We start from the raw sequence: 15,945 nt of genomic DNA on the forward strand, positions 1-15,945 counted from the left end.
GTTGTGTCATTAAGCTAAGTGATAAGAAATAAGACACTTTAATACCATAAAGGAACAGGCTAAAGTGTCATAACTAGCAGAAAATATCACTAATGTCTACTTAGAAAATACAAGTTTATCAACTGAAATGTTAAAAGAGTTCTTTAAGATTGTCAGATCAACACAGTAACATATAAACATCAATAACTTTTCTATACAGCATACTGAAGAAACAGTAGAAATAATCTATTCTACTGTAATAGAGATATCAACAACAATAAAGTTACTAGGAATAACTTTAATAAGTAATATAAAACTCTACTTATGAACATAAAGGAAGAATAAAGTATCCTGAGACACAAACCTAATTTTTTTTAAAAAGGGACAAAGGATATGAACAACAAATTCATTTTTGAATAAGAAATTCAGACACAATTAATCAACCTATAGAATATGATAAAGTGCTCAACTTTACCAAGTAATCAGGGAAATCGAACAATGATATGGTAGCTCAAGCCTATAATCCCAGCACTTTGAGAGGCCAAAGCGGGCAGATCACTTGAGGCCAGGAGTTCAAGACCAGCCTGACCAATATGGTGAAACCCCGAGATCTCTACTAAAAATACAAAAATTAGCCAGGCATGGTGGCACACGCCTGTAGTACCAGCTACTCAGGAGGCTGAGGCACAAGAATCACTTGAACCTGGCAGGTGGAGGTTGCGGTGACCTGAGATTGCACCATTGCACTCCAGACTGGGCAAGAGAGCAAGACTCTGTCTCAAAAAATAGTAATAATAATAATAATTAATAAAAATTGAAAAGAAATTTTAAAAATAATAATTTTTAAAATGAGTGAAAGAGAAAAACAAATTCTCAATAGAAAAATAACAAATACAGTCCAACAACTGAAAGAGTGAAAGTCTGTGAACACATGAGATATTCAACTAAACAATTTTAGAAATGGAAATGAAAGCAAGGAGTATCATTTCAGATACCAAATTAGCAAAGAGTGATAACACACTCTGCTAGTCAGGTTATGGGAAAATCGACACTAGTAGGAGTGTAAACTGAATAATCAGGCCGGGCATGCTGGCTCATGCCTGTAATCCCAGCACTTTGGGAAGCCAAGGTGGGTGGATCACTTAAGGTCAGGAGTTCCAGACCAGCCTGGCCAATATGGTGAAACTCTGTCCCTACTAAAAATACAAAAATTAGCCTGGCATGGTGGCACACTCCTGTAATCCCAGCTACTTGGGGTGGCTTGAACCCGGGAGGCAGAGCTTGCAGTGAGCTGAGATCGCAGCATTGTACTCTAGCCTTAGTGACACAGGGAGACTCTGTCTCAAAAAAAAAAAAAAAAAAAATTGAAGAGAAAAACATAAGGAAAAAAAATCCATGCAAAATCAATTTTTCAGAACTCCCCGATTAAAAAATAATGTCAAACATTAAGAGGAATATCCATTTTGCTTACAGACATACCTCATTTTATTTCACGTCACAGATAATAAGTTGTTTGTTTGTTTGTTTGGGGACACAGTCTCACTCTGCTGCCCAAACTGGAGTGCAGTGGCATAATCTCGGCTTACTGCAACCTCCGCCTCCCAGGTTCAAGCGGTTCTCCTGCCTCAGCCTCATGAGTAGCTGAGACTACAGGCACGTGCCACCACACCCAGCTGATTTTTTATTTTTAGTAGAGACAGGGTTTCACCATGCTGGCCAGGCTGGTCTCAAACTCCTGACCTCAGGTGATCTGCCCACCTCGGCCTCCCAAAGTGCTGGAATTACAGACGTAAGCCACCACACCCAGCGAGTTTTTTTTAAAATAGCAAAGGCTTTTGTCAACCTTGCACTGAACAAGTCTTTTTTTTTTGAGACGGAGTCTTGCTCTGTCACCCAGGCTGGGGTGCAGTGGGATGATCTTGGCTCAATGAAACCTCTATCTCCCAGGTTCAAGCAATTCTTCTGCCTCAGTCTCCCAAGTAGCTGGGATTACAGGCGCCCACAACCACGCCCAGCTAATTTTTGTATTTTTAGTAGAGACAGGGTTTCACCATGCTGGCCAGGCTGGTCTCAAACTCCTGACCTCAGGTGATCCACCCGCCTCAGCCTCCCAAGTGCTGGGATTACAGGTGTGAGCCATCGTACCCAGCCTGAACAAATCTACTGACACCATTTTCCAGCAGCATGCACTCACTTTGTGTCTCTGTGTTACGTTTTAGTAATCCTCAAAGTATTTTGAACTTTTTCATTATTATTATATCTGTGATAGTGATCTACGATCAGTGATATATATATATTTTTTCCTTTGGTTGAGAAAGGGTCTTGTTCTGTCACTCAGGCTGGAGTGCAGTGGCACAATCACAGCTCACTGCAGCCTCAACCTTCCGGACTCAAGTGCTCAGCCTCATCGGTAGGTGGGACAACAGGCATGTACCACCACACCCGGCTGATTTATTTTTTATAGAGATGGGGTGTCACCATGTTGCTCAAGCTAGTCTCAAACTCAAGCGATCCTCCTGCCTTGGCCTCCCAAAGTGCTGGGATTCCAGGAGTGAGCTACCATGCTATCTTTGATGTTACTATTGTAATTGTTTTGGAACACCATGAACCACGCCCACATAAGATGGCTAACATATAATGTGTGTTCTGACTGCTCCACCAATTAGCCATTCCCTATCTCTCTTTCTCCCTCTTTTCAGGCCTCCCGTTTCCCCAACACACAACCATATTGAAATTAGGCCAATTCGTTAACCCTAATCCTACAATGGCCTGAAACAATTCAGGGAAAGGAAAAGTCATGTGCCTCTCACTTTAACTGAAAAGCTACAAATAATTAATCTTAGTGGGGAAGGCATATCAAAAAATGAGAAAGGCCTAAGGCTAGACCTCTTGTACCACTCAGCCAATTGTGAATGTAAACGAAAAATTCTTGAATAAAATTAAAAGCACTATGTCAGTGAACATGAAACAATCTTGTTATTAATATGAAGAAAGTTTTTAATATGAAGTTATTTAATATGAAAGTTATTAATATGAAGATTAAACCAGCCATAACATTCCCTTAAGCAAAAAGCCTAATCCACAGCAAGGCTCTAACCTTCTTCAATTCTATGAAGGCTGAGAGAGGTGAGAAAACTGCAGAAGAAAAACTGGAAGCAAGTAGAGATTGGTTCATGAGGAAAAATGCTCTCGTCATAACATAAAAGTGGAAAGTGAAGCAGCAAGTGCTGACATGGAAGCTGTAGCAAGTTATCCAGAATATCTAACTAAGATCATTGCTGGAGGTGGCTATACTAAACAAGGTGTTTTATGTAGACAAAAGAGCCTTCCATTAGAAGAAGATGCCATCTAGGACTTTCACAGCTAGAGAGGGAAAATCAATGCCTTGCTTCAAAGGTCAGGCTGGGGCCACACCTGTTATCCCAGCACTTTGAGAGGCCAAGGTAGGAGAATCGCTTGAGCCCAGGAGTTCAAGGCCAGCCTGGGCAACAAGGCGAGACTCTTGTCTCTTTTAAAAATAATAAATAAATAATAAATAAATAAATAAAAACTGACTCTCTTGTTAGGGGCTAATGCAGCTGGTAACTTGACGTTGAAGCTAATGCTCATTTGCCACTCAAAAAGTCCTAGAGCTCTTAAGAATTATGCTATATCTAACCTGCTTGCTGTCTACATATGGAACAACAGTCTCCTGGATGACAGCACATCTGTTTAGAGGTTGGCTTACTGAATATTTTCAGTCCACTGTCAAGACCTACTGCTAAGGAAAAAACATTCATTTCAAAATATTAGCACTCACTAACAATGGACCAGGTCATTCGAGGGCTTTGATGGATATGTTCAGAAAGAAGAATGTTACTTTCATGCCTGCCAGTACGATACAACATCTATCCTGCAGCCCATGTATCAATGAGTAATTTCAATTTTTAAGTCTTACTGTTTAAGAAATACATTTCGGCCAGGTACGGTGGCTCATGCCTGTAATCCCAGCACTCTGGGATGCCAAGGCAGGCAGATCACTTGAAGCCAGGAGTTCAAGAACACCCTGGCCAACATGGCAAAACCCTAGTTCTACTAAAAATACAAAAATTAGCCGGGCGTGGTGGCACACACCTGTAGTCCCAGATACTCGGGGGGGGGAGCTGAGTCAGGAGAATCGCTTGAACCAGGAGGCAGAGGTTGCACTAAACCAAGATCGCACCACTGCACTCCAGCCAGGGCGACAAAGCGAGACTCCGTCTCAAAAAAAAAAAAAAAGTGATTCCTGTAGTAGATTTGGGCAAAGTAAACTGAAAACCTTCTGGAAAGGATTCACCACCGTAGATGTCATTAAGAACATTCATAATTCATGAGAGGAAGTCAAAATATCAACATGAACAGGTGTCTGGAAGAAGTTGATTCCAACTCTCATGGATAACTTTGAGGGGTTCAAGACTCAAGTGGAGGAAGTCATTGCAGATGTAGTGGAAACAGCAAGAGAATTAGAAGTGGAGCCTGAAGATGTGACTGAATTGCTGCAATCTCATGATAAAACTTGCACAGATTAGGAGTTGTTCCTTACAGATGAGCCAAGAAAGTGGTTTCTTAAAGATGGAAACTACTCCTGGTGAAGAGGCTGTGAAATTGTTGAATGACAACAAAGGATTCAGAATACTATATAACCTTAGTTGTTAAAGCAGTGGCAGGGTTTGAGCTGACTCCAATTTTGAAAAAAAGTTCTACTTTTGGGTAAAAAATGCTATCAAACAGCATCACGTGCTACAGAGAAATCTTTCATGAAAGAAACAGGCAATCAATGTAGCAAACTTCATTGTTGTCTTATTGTAAGAAACTGCCAGAGGCACCCCAACCTTCAGCAATCATTGCTGGGATCAGTCAGCAGCCACCAACATCCTCTATCAGCAAAAAATCTTACAATTTACTGAAAGCTCAGATGATCAGTAGCATTTTTTAGCAATAAAGTAATTTTAAATTAAAGTATGCACATTGGTTTTTTAAATATAACGCTACTGAACATTTAATAGACTGCAGTAGAATATAAACATAATATTTACATGCACTGGTAAACCAAAATATTTGTGTGCCTTGCTTTATGGTGATATTCACTTTATTGTGGTAGTCTATAATGGAACCTACAGTATCTCCAAGGTATGCCTGTATTTACTTTGGTACCAATTCTAGATATATATCTGCATATACCCAGGTATTTAACTTCCTGGTCTCATGTTCCTTAAATAGTTAATAAGAAAGAGTAATTATGAACCATGCAGAGCAATTAACAACCCTAACTTCCAATATTTTCTTCACTCTGAAATAAATATTTCCAACAGTGTATTATGTCAGAAGTTCTCAGTTTTGGGGATGCTGTATCTTAATTTTTCTGTACTCTATTTTCAACTTCACTGAAATAATACAAGCTCTATCTTCCTTACAAATTTATAAGGAATCAAATGAAATGAAATATATAAAAGTTGTCCTCTTTCTCCCATCTTCAAAAAACTTCCCCCACACTTCATTTCCTGTTAGCCCTCTCTCCTTCAACAGCCTGGTCTGTAGAAAGAGTCCATACATGGCCTCCCTCCACTCCCTCATCTTCCATTCATTCCTTGTTCCAAGGCCCTCCCAACACCACTGAAACTTTTTTCAATGCCCTTTTTTTACATTTTTTTTTTTTTAAAGCAAATTCTGCCCCCATCTTTTCATTCTTTCAGTTGAACCACTTTTTCCAAAACACTGTGCAGATGTAAAAAATACGTAGTTAAGGCCAGAGTGCAGTGGCTCATGCCTGTATTCCCAGCACTTTGGGAGTCCAAGGCAGGCAGAACACAGGTCTGGAGTTCAAGACCAGCCTGGTCAACATGGTGAAACCCCATCTCTACTAAATATACAAAAATAAGCCAGGCGTGGTGGCGGGCACCTGTAATCCCAGCTACTCAGGAGGCTGAGGCAGGAGAATTGCTTGAACCCAGGAGGCGGAGGTTGCAGTGAGCCAAGATCGCGCCACTGCACTTCAGCCTGGGGCGACAAGCAAGACTGTGTGTGTGTGTGTTGTGTGTGTGTGTGTGTGTGTTGGGGGGGGGAACCTGTTAATAAAAAGAAAAGAAAACAACTCAATTTCAAAATGGGCAAAGGAGGCCTGCCACAGTGGCTCCTATCTATAATCCCAGCACTTTGGGAGGCCAAGGCAGGTGGATCACCTGAGGTCAGGAGTTCAAGACCAGCCTGGCCAACATGGCAAAATCCCGTCTCTACTACAAACACAAAAATTAGCCAGGCATGGTGGCACACACCTGTAGTCTCAGCTACTCAGGAGGCTGAGGCAGGAGAATTGCCTGAACCCAGAAGGTGGAGGTTGCAGTGAGCTGAGATCATGCCACTGTACTCCAGCCTAGGCGACAGAGTAAGACTCTGTCTCCAAAAAACAAACAAACAAAAATGGACAAAGGAGCCAGGCATGGTGGTGCACACATAGAGTCCCAGCTACTCAGAGGCTGAAGTAGGAGGATCACTTGAGCTAGAGGATCACTTGACCCCAGGAGTTCAAGGCTGCAGTGAGCTAGAACTGTGCCACTGCAATCCAGCCTGTGTGACAGAGTAAGACTCCATCAAAAAAGACAAGGACAAAGACATGACAAGAGAGAAAAAATAAGTATAAAAGTAAAGACAGAGAGAGAGAGACTTCAAAAAGGAGGACAGGGCAGGGCACAGTGGCCCATGCCTGTAATCCCAGCACTTTAGGAGGCTGTAATGGGAGGATCACTTGAGCCCATGGGTTCGAGACCAGCCTAGGCAACACAGCGAGACCCCAGTATCTACAAAAACTAGCCAGGAATGGCTGGGCATGGTGGCTCACACCTGTAATCCTAGCACTTTGGGAGGCCGAGGCAGGCGGACTGCCTGAGCTCAGGAATTCGAGACCAGCTGGGTAACACGGTGAAACCCCATCTCTACTAAAATATAAAAACTTAGCCAGGGGTGGCAGCATGTGCCTGTAGTCCCAGCTACTTGGGAGGCTGAGGCAGGAGAATCACTTGAACCCAGGAGGCAGAAGTTGCAGTGAGCTGAGATCACACCACTACACTACTTCACTCCAGGATGGGCAACAGAGCGAGACTCCATCTCCAAAAAAAAAAAAAAAAAAAACAACAACAACAACAACAAAAAAAAAACTAGGCTGGGCACGGCTCACACCTATAATCCCAGCACTTTGGGAGGCCGAGGCAGGCACATCACCTGAGGTCAGGAGTTCAAGGCCAACCTGACCACTATGATGAAACCCCACCTCTACTAAAAACACAAAAATTAGCTGAGCATGGGGGCATGCGACTATAATCCCAGCTACTCGAGAGGCGGAGACAGGAGAGTCGCTTGAACCCGGGAGGCAGAGGTTGCAGTGAGCCGAGATCGCACCATTGCACTCCAGCCTGGGCAACAAGAGCGAAACTCTGTCTCAAAAGAAAGAAAAAAAAAAAAAAACTAGCCGGGCACAGTATTGCGCACCTGTATTCCCAGCTACTTGGGAGGCTGAGATGGGAGGGTCATTTGGGCCCAGAAATTCGAAGCTGCAGTCAACTATGATTGTGCCACCGCACTCCTGCCTAAGTAACAGAATGAGATCTTGTAATTTAAAAAATAAAAGGATAGGTAGGATTTACAGACTGGAAAATGGGAAAAAGATGAGAGTGGAAAAAGGAAGGAGGGGTAGCAAGAATGGCGGGCAGGTGGACAGAAAAGTAAAATTCAGCCATGTTCAAAAGGGAACAAATAAAAGCACCGAAAGGTAAGACAGACCTAGTATATTTATGACTTGAATCCCAAGCTACGAAACTGGAACATAATTTAGCAGAGAGACTCCAAAAGTTTTACAGCAAAAAGTATTAGAATCATTTATATACTGGGAAAAAATAGCCTCCTCATTTTAATAATCCAGATTGAGAAATCAGATCTAAAACAGATGTTCAATGGACATCCCATTTCTTTTGTAAAAGCAATTTGAGTGGTCAGTCATCAAGTTTTGTTCTGTTTTTAATTCACAATGAAAATCTGACTACTCATTTATTCAACAAATATTTGAGTGCCAGCTATGTGCTAGGCACTGTTCTAAACACGCCAATAACATTTATTTAGTGGGACTGATTCTGTACTCTAGAACAATGGTTCTTAACTGGGGAGAGGGAGCAATTTTTGCTCCCCAAGGGACATCTGGCAATGTCTAAAGACATTTTTGGTTGTCACGGGGGCAGGGAGGGGGGGAGGGGCGCGGGTGTGCTACTATATCTAGCGGGTGGAGGCCAGGAATGCTGCTTAACATCCTACACACAGGAGATACTGCCCATGACAAGGAATTAGCTAGCCCAAAATGTCAACAGTGCCAAAGCTGAATAAACCTGTTCAAGAGCAACACATTTCTATTCCCTCTTCCATAGTAACTGTTAATAAACATTAGTTCCATTTTCTACTATTTCTGTTCTACAATAGAGGCTTTAAAATATCTTAAGAAATATAACACCATTTTAATAATTTGGCAAGTAGAAGTAAAGATACCATGAATCCTGAGATTTCAGTTTCAAAAATGTATAAGCTACATTTATTTTACAATATAACTTTTAGGAACAAAGTTGTCTTCTCCTTCTGACACTGATTGTTCTCAAAAACTGTGCTAAAAGCTTTGAGTGATGTTTGATTATTCCTTTTATTTTGGGGTCCTTATAGCAGTTAATTACCACATTCTGCCAGTTCTTTCCAAGTGAATGCCTCACATTTCAATGGATCCTTTTCTATTACCAATGTATCATCTGAAATATTTTACTAACTGGTTTTTCTGAAGTTCAATGTCCATGTCTCCTTCCCTCCCAAGCTATCCCTACCCATTAATACTGTATTTTTCACCTGCTCAAAAGTCCATATGGTTGCCTGTAACATACCAAATAAGAACCTAATTCCTAAAGCTTGACATTCAAATCCTTTTTTCAACTAGCTACAATCCACTTTTCCAACTCTTTTTTCCACTGCTCTCCCTCAGGAGTAGCCTTTTTTAGCAAAATGACTTATTCTGAGATACATAAACAACCTTTCCAGATCAGAGACATCAAAAGCCATTCAGGCTTCATTGAGACAAAAGATACGCATTCAACTCAGAATAACAGTAAGAAATCAACTTATAGGGAAACCAGATCTAGCCATGTTCTATAAATATGAGAGATAACCCCGTTGGCTCATGCCACTGTCCTTATTTATAACAGCCCCTATTTGCCTTTCTACTTCTCTGAACTCCTTATCCTTCAGATCTACCATCTTTTCAAAAACCCAAACACAGAGTCACCTCAGTCACCACTACCTGCCCTTCCCCCACCCCACCCAATGCCTGTGGCTTTCAGGTCATTTATTTTGCAATAAACTTGTCATCTCAATTTTACTGGTTCTCTTTTAGATTCAGACAGCTGAGATTATGATAGATTCATTAGTAAGCTGAATGGGGAAGAAAAGGATATTTACATTCCCAGGCCAATTTTCAATGCTTTTTGGAAGATTCTGTTAAATTCACAATTTCCAGAACTGGCAAGGAATAGGTAAATATATACACTCATATATTACTGGTAAGAGTATAAATTGGTATAATTATCCTAAAGTGATATCTGCCAACATTGAAAGTCTTTAAAATCTGTATACTCTTTGGCCTAGGAATTCAACTTGAAAATTTATCATGAGTAAATTATAAAATGTACAAAGGTTTAACTATAAAGACACTCATCTCTGCATTGTTTCTAACTCTCAAAGATTGAGGCGGAGGGGAAAATTCCTTGTCCAATAAAAAAAGACTATTCCATGAATCATTTATTTAAGTAATGTAATACTCTGCAACTACTAAAATCCTATAGTATCATGGTTATTGACACGTAACTTTTTTAATGGCTTTCTTTCCTAAGCTAAAAAAAATACAAACATGATTCCACATAATGTATTTCAAATATTTGTATACATTTTTCTACTTTTCTATATTTTCTACACATCTATATATAATCTGTGTGTGTGTGTGTGTGTGTATGCATGCATGTAAATAAAATATACCTCTAAGTCTTTGTAACCTTAAGATGGTGGGGCAAAATATTTTTATTTTCTGTTGTTGATTATTTAAAATTTAGCTACATTAAATTTTTTCTGATTTAGTAAACATACATAAGGCCTATTTATAGTTGAATGGCAGTCTTACAAAACCTAAGCAACCTTAGTTTACATTATCTGTGGGAAAAGCATTTTTAGTAGAATGCTTGCACATCTTCCTACATTCCTGTAATCAAACAGTATTTATCATCAACTATGTTGGTGACTCTCACTTTGACATAGGCTGAACCAGAAATCCTAGGAAAAACTGATGACAGAAAGCTAAGGGGAAGGACAGGAAGCCGGGAAACCCTGGGAAAGGAGGGATTATATTACACATGTTATGGGAACTAGTTTGTATATGCGGGGCACAGAGCATACACTTAGATAAGAAGAGGGTCATAAAACCAGAAAGGCAATAAATAGAATGTTATGAGCATGAACTCTAGATGCAGACTGTTAAGGTTCAATCCCACCTCTGCTTCTTACTACATTTATTACCTTAAGCAAGTCACTTAACTTCTTCCTGCCGTTTCTGCCCCATCTGTATAATGGGGATAACAGACCCTACCTTAGAGGGTTGTCACACTAATGAATTCTGAGAATAGTGCCTGGTACTACAGTTAAGTGCTCATTAGTTGTCCACACTCATCATCGTCATTACTCCTATTACTATGACGTGAAGAGTTGTGCTGCTAGGACGGGAGCAGCAACTTTTCAACACCAATCACTTTTTTAGATGGCCTCCTTTCTAGCCTTGTTAGTTGTCCAAATTCTGAAAAAAAAACAAGAACTAAGACTCTAGAAGGAGATCCGAGAGGCAGACATGCGTCTCTGTGTGTGTGTGTGTGTGTGTAGGCGCGTGTGCATGTAGATGAAGGAGGAATCAGGAGTAATGCCAAGAGTGAGAAATCTGTATAAGCAGTTCAGAAAAGGGGCATCATGAGTCACTCTCCTCAGTGCTGCCCCAAGAGTTCCACAGTTTGTTCCTTACATCATTCACTTGGATAAAACCTTTCAATGTCTCTCCATGGCCTTCAGAGTTAAATCAAAACTATTCCTTGGAATGACTTAAAACCCGTACTACCTCTAAAGCCTCATCTCTTGACTCCCTCGCACCAAGCTCACTGAGCTTCCAGCCCTACTGAATTTCTTCAGTAACAAACTCTCACATCTCAGAGCCTTTGCACATGCTGCTCCCTCTGCCTGAAAAGTAACCTCTACCTCCTCCAATAGCAAACTGCTACTCAACCTTCAAAATGCAGCTCAAGGATAACTCCAGAGCTCTTTCCTGATTTCAAGCTAAATGCCTCTGCTATATTATCCCCCACGTGCATAACACCACCACCACCACCAACACCACCACCAACACCACCACTACCACTACCACCACCACCACCACCATCACCACCACCACCAACACCAACACCACCACCACCACCACTACCACCACCACCAACACCACCACCACCACCACCAACACCACCACTACCACCACCACCACCACCACCACCACCACCACCAACACCACCACCACCACTACCACCACCACCACACTGCACTGATCCACCACTAGCCGATGACTCCTTTACAGATCTTGTCTTTGGGTATTTCCAGATACTGTCCTATACAGTAACAGATACATTAAAAATAATAATTTTAAAAATTTATTAATCCCAGCTGGAAAATACAGTGAACCTACTGATTACACTGGAAACTGGTAAAGAAAGGTAAACAAGCAAACATTTATTCTGCCTTTCCCATATGAACAGTTACACTGGGCAACCAAGTAAGAGGTGATGGAAACTTTTCTTTTTATAAAACAGTATTCCAGATAATAAAATGAAGGAGTAACACAACTAGAACATTATCATTTTACAACTCTTAATGAATCAACAGATCTAGGCATTAGTCACCAACAGTTGCTAGTGTCACAAAAAGAGACAACCATATTTTGTGCCTCCTGATGAAAGAATGCACCACAACATATGAAGCAGTCATGTAAAATAAGACTGAACCTGACTCTGACCAAGCCTCTGGTTCTAACTACTCATTTGGAAATACAGAAAATAGAGAAACATCAGGGATAAACCTGGTATTGAATCTCAGGAATCAGCAAAATCCTGACTACAGGAACTCTACAGGGCAAATAACCCATTTCTTTAACGAATAAAAAGGAAGGTGGTGACCTACAGATTAAGACACTTAATCGCAATAAGTAAGCCTTATTCAAATACTTTTAAAAATTGAGACGTGTTTACCTGAACATAGAATATGATGATATTATGGATTTAACTGTCAATTTTTTTTTAAGTATGATGGTGGTATTAGGTTTTTCTTAAGCCTTCACTTTTTAGAACTACATTCTCTAATATTTATAAATGATATCACATTATGCCTGAGGCCAGGTGCAGTGGCTCATGCCTGTAATCCCAGCACTTTGGGAGGCTGAGGCGGGTGAATCACCTGAGGTCAGGAGTTCAAGACCAGCCTGGCAAACACAGTGAAACCCCGACTCTACTAAAAATACAAAAATTAGCCTGGCGTGGTAGCACTCACCTATAATACCAGCTACTTGGGAGGCTGAGGCAGGAGAAGTGCTTGAACCTGAGAGGCGAGGTTGCAGTGAGCTGAGATCATACCACTGCACTCCAGCCCGAGCGACAGAATGAGACTCCATCTCAAAAAAAAAAATTAATAAAAATAAAAATAAATAAAAGCACAGACCCTACAGAAAAGACTGCCTGGGTTCAAATCCTGTGTCCATGACTCACTCTGAGCCTTAGCTTCCTCAGCTATTAAAAAAGAAAAAAAAAAAAAAAGGACAATAGTAGTCTTTACTTCAGAGGACTTTTGTAAGAATTAAGTGAGTTAAGATGGTTATAACATATAGTTCTCCCAAAACAGTGCTTCATAGAAGTTTTCATTATCATCCCCCTTCCCACTTTACAGAAAGAAACACGGACCCGGAGAGGTGAAAAGTGACTTGCTTAATGACTTGAAAACCATCTTCCAGGAACTGTGCTTAGCACTGGTGGCAAAAACTGGCTATTTACCAAAGCGTTTCCTTTTCCTCCTGGCATATGGCTAAACTACATTTCCCAGCTTCCCTTTCACATGACTGGTCTGGACAATAAAATGTGGGCAAAAGTGAAAGATGCCTCTTTAGTACTCCCAGGCCTTGTCCCCAAACCTCCCATGCAATCCCTCACCACTTCTCACCCTCATTCGCCAGGTGGACATCAATGCCTAGGGCAACAGAGAAAAGATTAGCCTGAGTCCCAGTATGACTTAACTGTTACTGTGTTACACTCTTGAAATTTCGGCCGTCATAAAGTCAGTAAGACTGTATTTTTTATGGACTCATCACAAGAATCATTATTCCTATTCAACAGTTGGGGAAACTGAAGTATAAAGAAAGTCATGGTCAATTACTCAATGGTGGATCCAGAACTTGAACCAGCACTGGCTTAATACAGAGCTCGGGATCTTAAGTGACTTCCAAGATCACAAGACCAGTAAGGGCACCAAGATTTCTAACTTAGAGTAGATACATTTTATATAGAATTTTGTTAAGTATTCCTTAAAATATCACTTTAATATGCCACAAGAATAACCACAGAATAGTGTTACTTTAAAGTAAAAAGATATAAATAGGAGCCCAAAATGTTAAGTGGGGTTTTACAATCAAGAAGACACACCAAAATAAGATATTTTTAAAATACCATGTACGTTAAAGAGATCATACTTCCTTACCCTAATAAATAGCCATGTAGTACAAGTTTTAACTTTTTAATTAAATATTAAAATTATTAAAAATATTAAATATACAACTTCTATTTGGTTTTACCTGAGCCATTCCTTTATACTGACAGTTACATGATGTGATTTCAGTTATATATGTAGTTATTGGTAATTTTTCAAAAATAGAATATAATGAAAAAACTTCATTTCAATCATTACTGAACTGCACCTACATTAATCACAATATACCTATGAAAAGATGTATAACATATACTAGTATGCCAAAAAAAAAAGTAAGTGACAAAACAGTATTTATAGTATAATTCCATTTGGTTTTTTTTGTTTTTTTGTTGTTGTTGTTGTTGTTGTTGTTGTTGTTGTTGTTGTTTTGAGACGGAGTCTCGCTCTGTGGCCCAGGCTGGAGTGCAGTGGTGCCATCTCGGCTCGCTGCAAGCTCCGCCTCCCGGGTTCACGCCATTCTCCTGCCTCAGTCTCCCAAGTAGCTGGGACTACAGGCGCCCACCACCATACCCGGCTAATTTTTTGTATTTTTTAGTAGAGACGGGGTTTCACCGTGTTAGCCAGGATGGTCTCGATCTCCTGACCTTGTGATCCGCCCGCCTCGGCCTCCCAAAGTGCTGGGATTACAGGCGTGAGCCACCGCACCCGGCCTAATTCCATTTGTTTTCAAAGAATATATATGCCTATGTCTGTATTTTTTTCTACGTACATACATGTCTTATCTACAAACCAGAAACATCTGGAAAAATATACAAAAAAAGTTTCCAGTGATAACCTCTGGGGAGTAAAACTGAACTTGTGATGTATACCTTTTCTTAGAATTTGAATTTATGAAAAGCACACATACCTTTAGAATAAAAAATACTTTAAAATAAAGCTCTATCATTTACAGTAGTGCAAAGCGATCCAACTCTGAAATTCCCACATAATCATGTTATGCAGTGAAGCTTTCTAGGCTGGGGGAAAAAAATGTAACCTCTTCAAAAAAAATAAAATAAAAAATTAAAGTAAAATAAAAAAAATTGTAACCTCTTATAATGAATATATAAATATATATAATTTCATCAATTTCATTCATTATGGGTATACATTTATACATCTATTTACAAGTAAGTCTGTTTAAATACACATATCCACACCTGCTAAATAAATAAGTATGCTCTGGCCAGGCGTGGTGGATCACGCCTGTAATCCCAACACTTTGGAATGCCGAGGTGGGTGGATCTCCTGAGGTCAGGAGTTCAAGACCAGACTTGTCGACATGGTGAAACCCTGTCTCTACTAAAAATACAAAAATTAGCCGGGCATGGTGGTGTGTGCCAGTAGTCCCAGCTACTCGGGAGGCTGAGGCAGAAGAATCGCTTGAACCCGGGAGGCGGAGGTTGCAATAAGCCGAGATTGTGGCACCGCACTCCAGCCTGGGCGACAGAGCGAGACTCTGTCTCAAAAAAACAGAAACAAACGAAAAAAGTATCTAATCAGGAGATTTTGGTAAGTTTTTCAAGCACACCCTTTTTTGTGAAACTGAGTTCTAACCTGAAGAATACTTGGGATTACATGGCGAAAAAACACAATATATTAAAATTTTAAAACAGTTCCCATTTTAGGCTCAAATTTTATGTTTTGGGGACTACTTAGACTTTTTTTTTTTCCTGGGATGGAGTTTTGCTCCTGTTGCTCAGGCTGGAGTGCAATGGCGTGATCTTGGGTTACTGCAATCTCTGCCTCCTGGGTTCAAGCGATTCTCCTGCCTCAGCCTCCCAAGTAGCTGGGATTACAGGCATGCACCACCATGCACAGCTAATTTTGTATTTTTAGTAGAGACAGGGTTTCTCCGTGTTGGTCATACTGGTCTCAAACTCCCAACCTCAGGTTATCCGCCTACCTCGGACTCCCAAAGTGCTGGGATTATAGGCATGAGCCACTGCGCCCGACCAACTTTTTGTATTTTTAGCAGAGATGGGGTTTCACCGTGTTAGCCAGGATAGTCTCGATCTCCTGGCCTCGTGATCTGCCCGCCTCAGCCTCCCAAAGTGCTGGGATTATAGGCATGAGGCACTGCGCCCAACCAAGTGTCACTCTTAATTTTTTTAAATTAAA

The 15,945-nt window shown here is 40.6% G+C and overlaps 1 protein-coding gene across 6 annotated transcripts in view; it reads right to left on the reverse strand.

Moving 5' to 3' along the window:
- Window positions 1–15,945, reverse strand: part of KMT2C (lysine methyltransferase 2C) — a 301,574-nt gene that overhangs the window by 238,256 nt on the left and 47,373 nt on the right. The window lies entirely within an intron of this gene.

The sequence above is a fragment of the Pan paniscus genome, chromosome 6, assembly GCF_029289425.2.
Source record: "Pan paniscus chromosome 6, NHGRI_mPanPan1-v2.0_pri, whole genome shotgun sequence".
Lineage (NCBI taxonomy): Eukaryota > Metazoa > Chordata > Mammalia > Primates > Hominidae > Pan > Pan paniscus.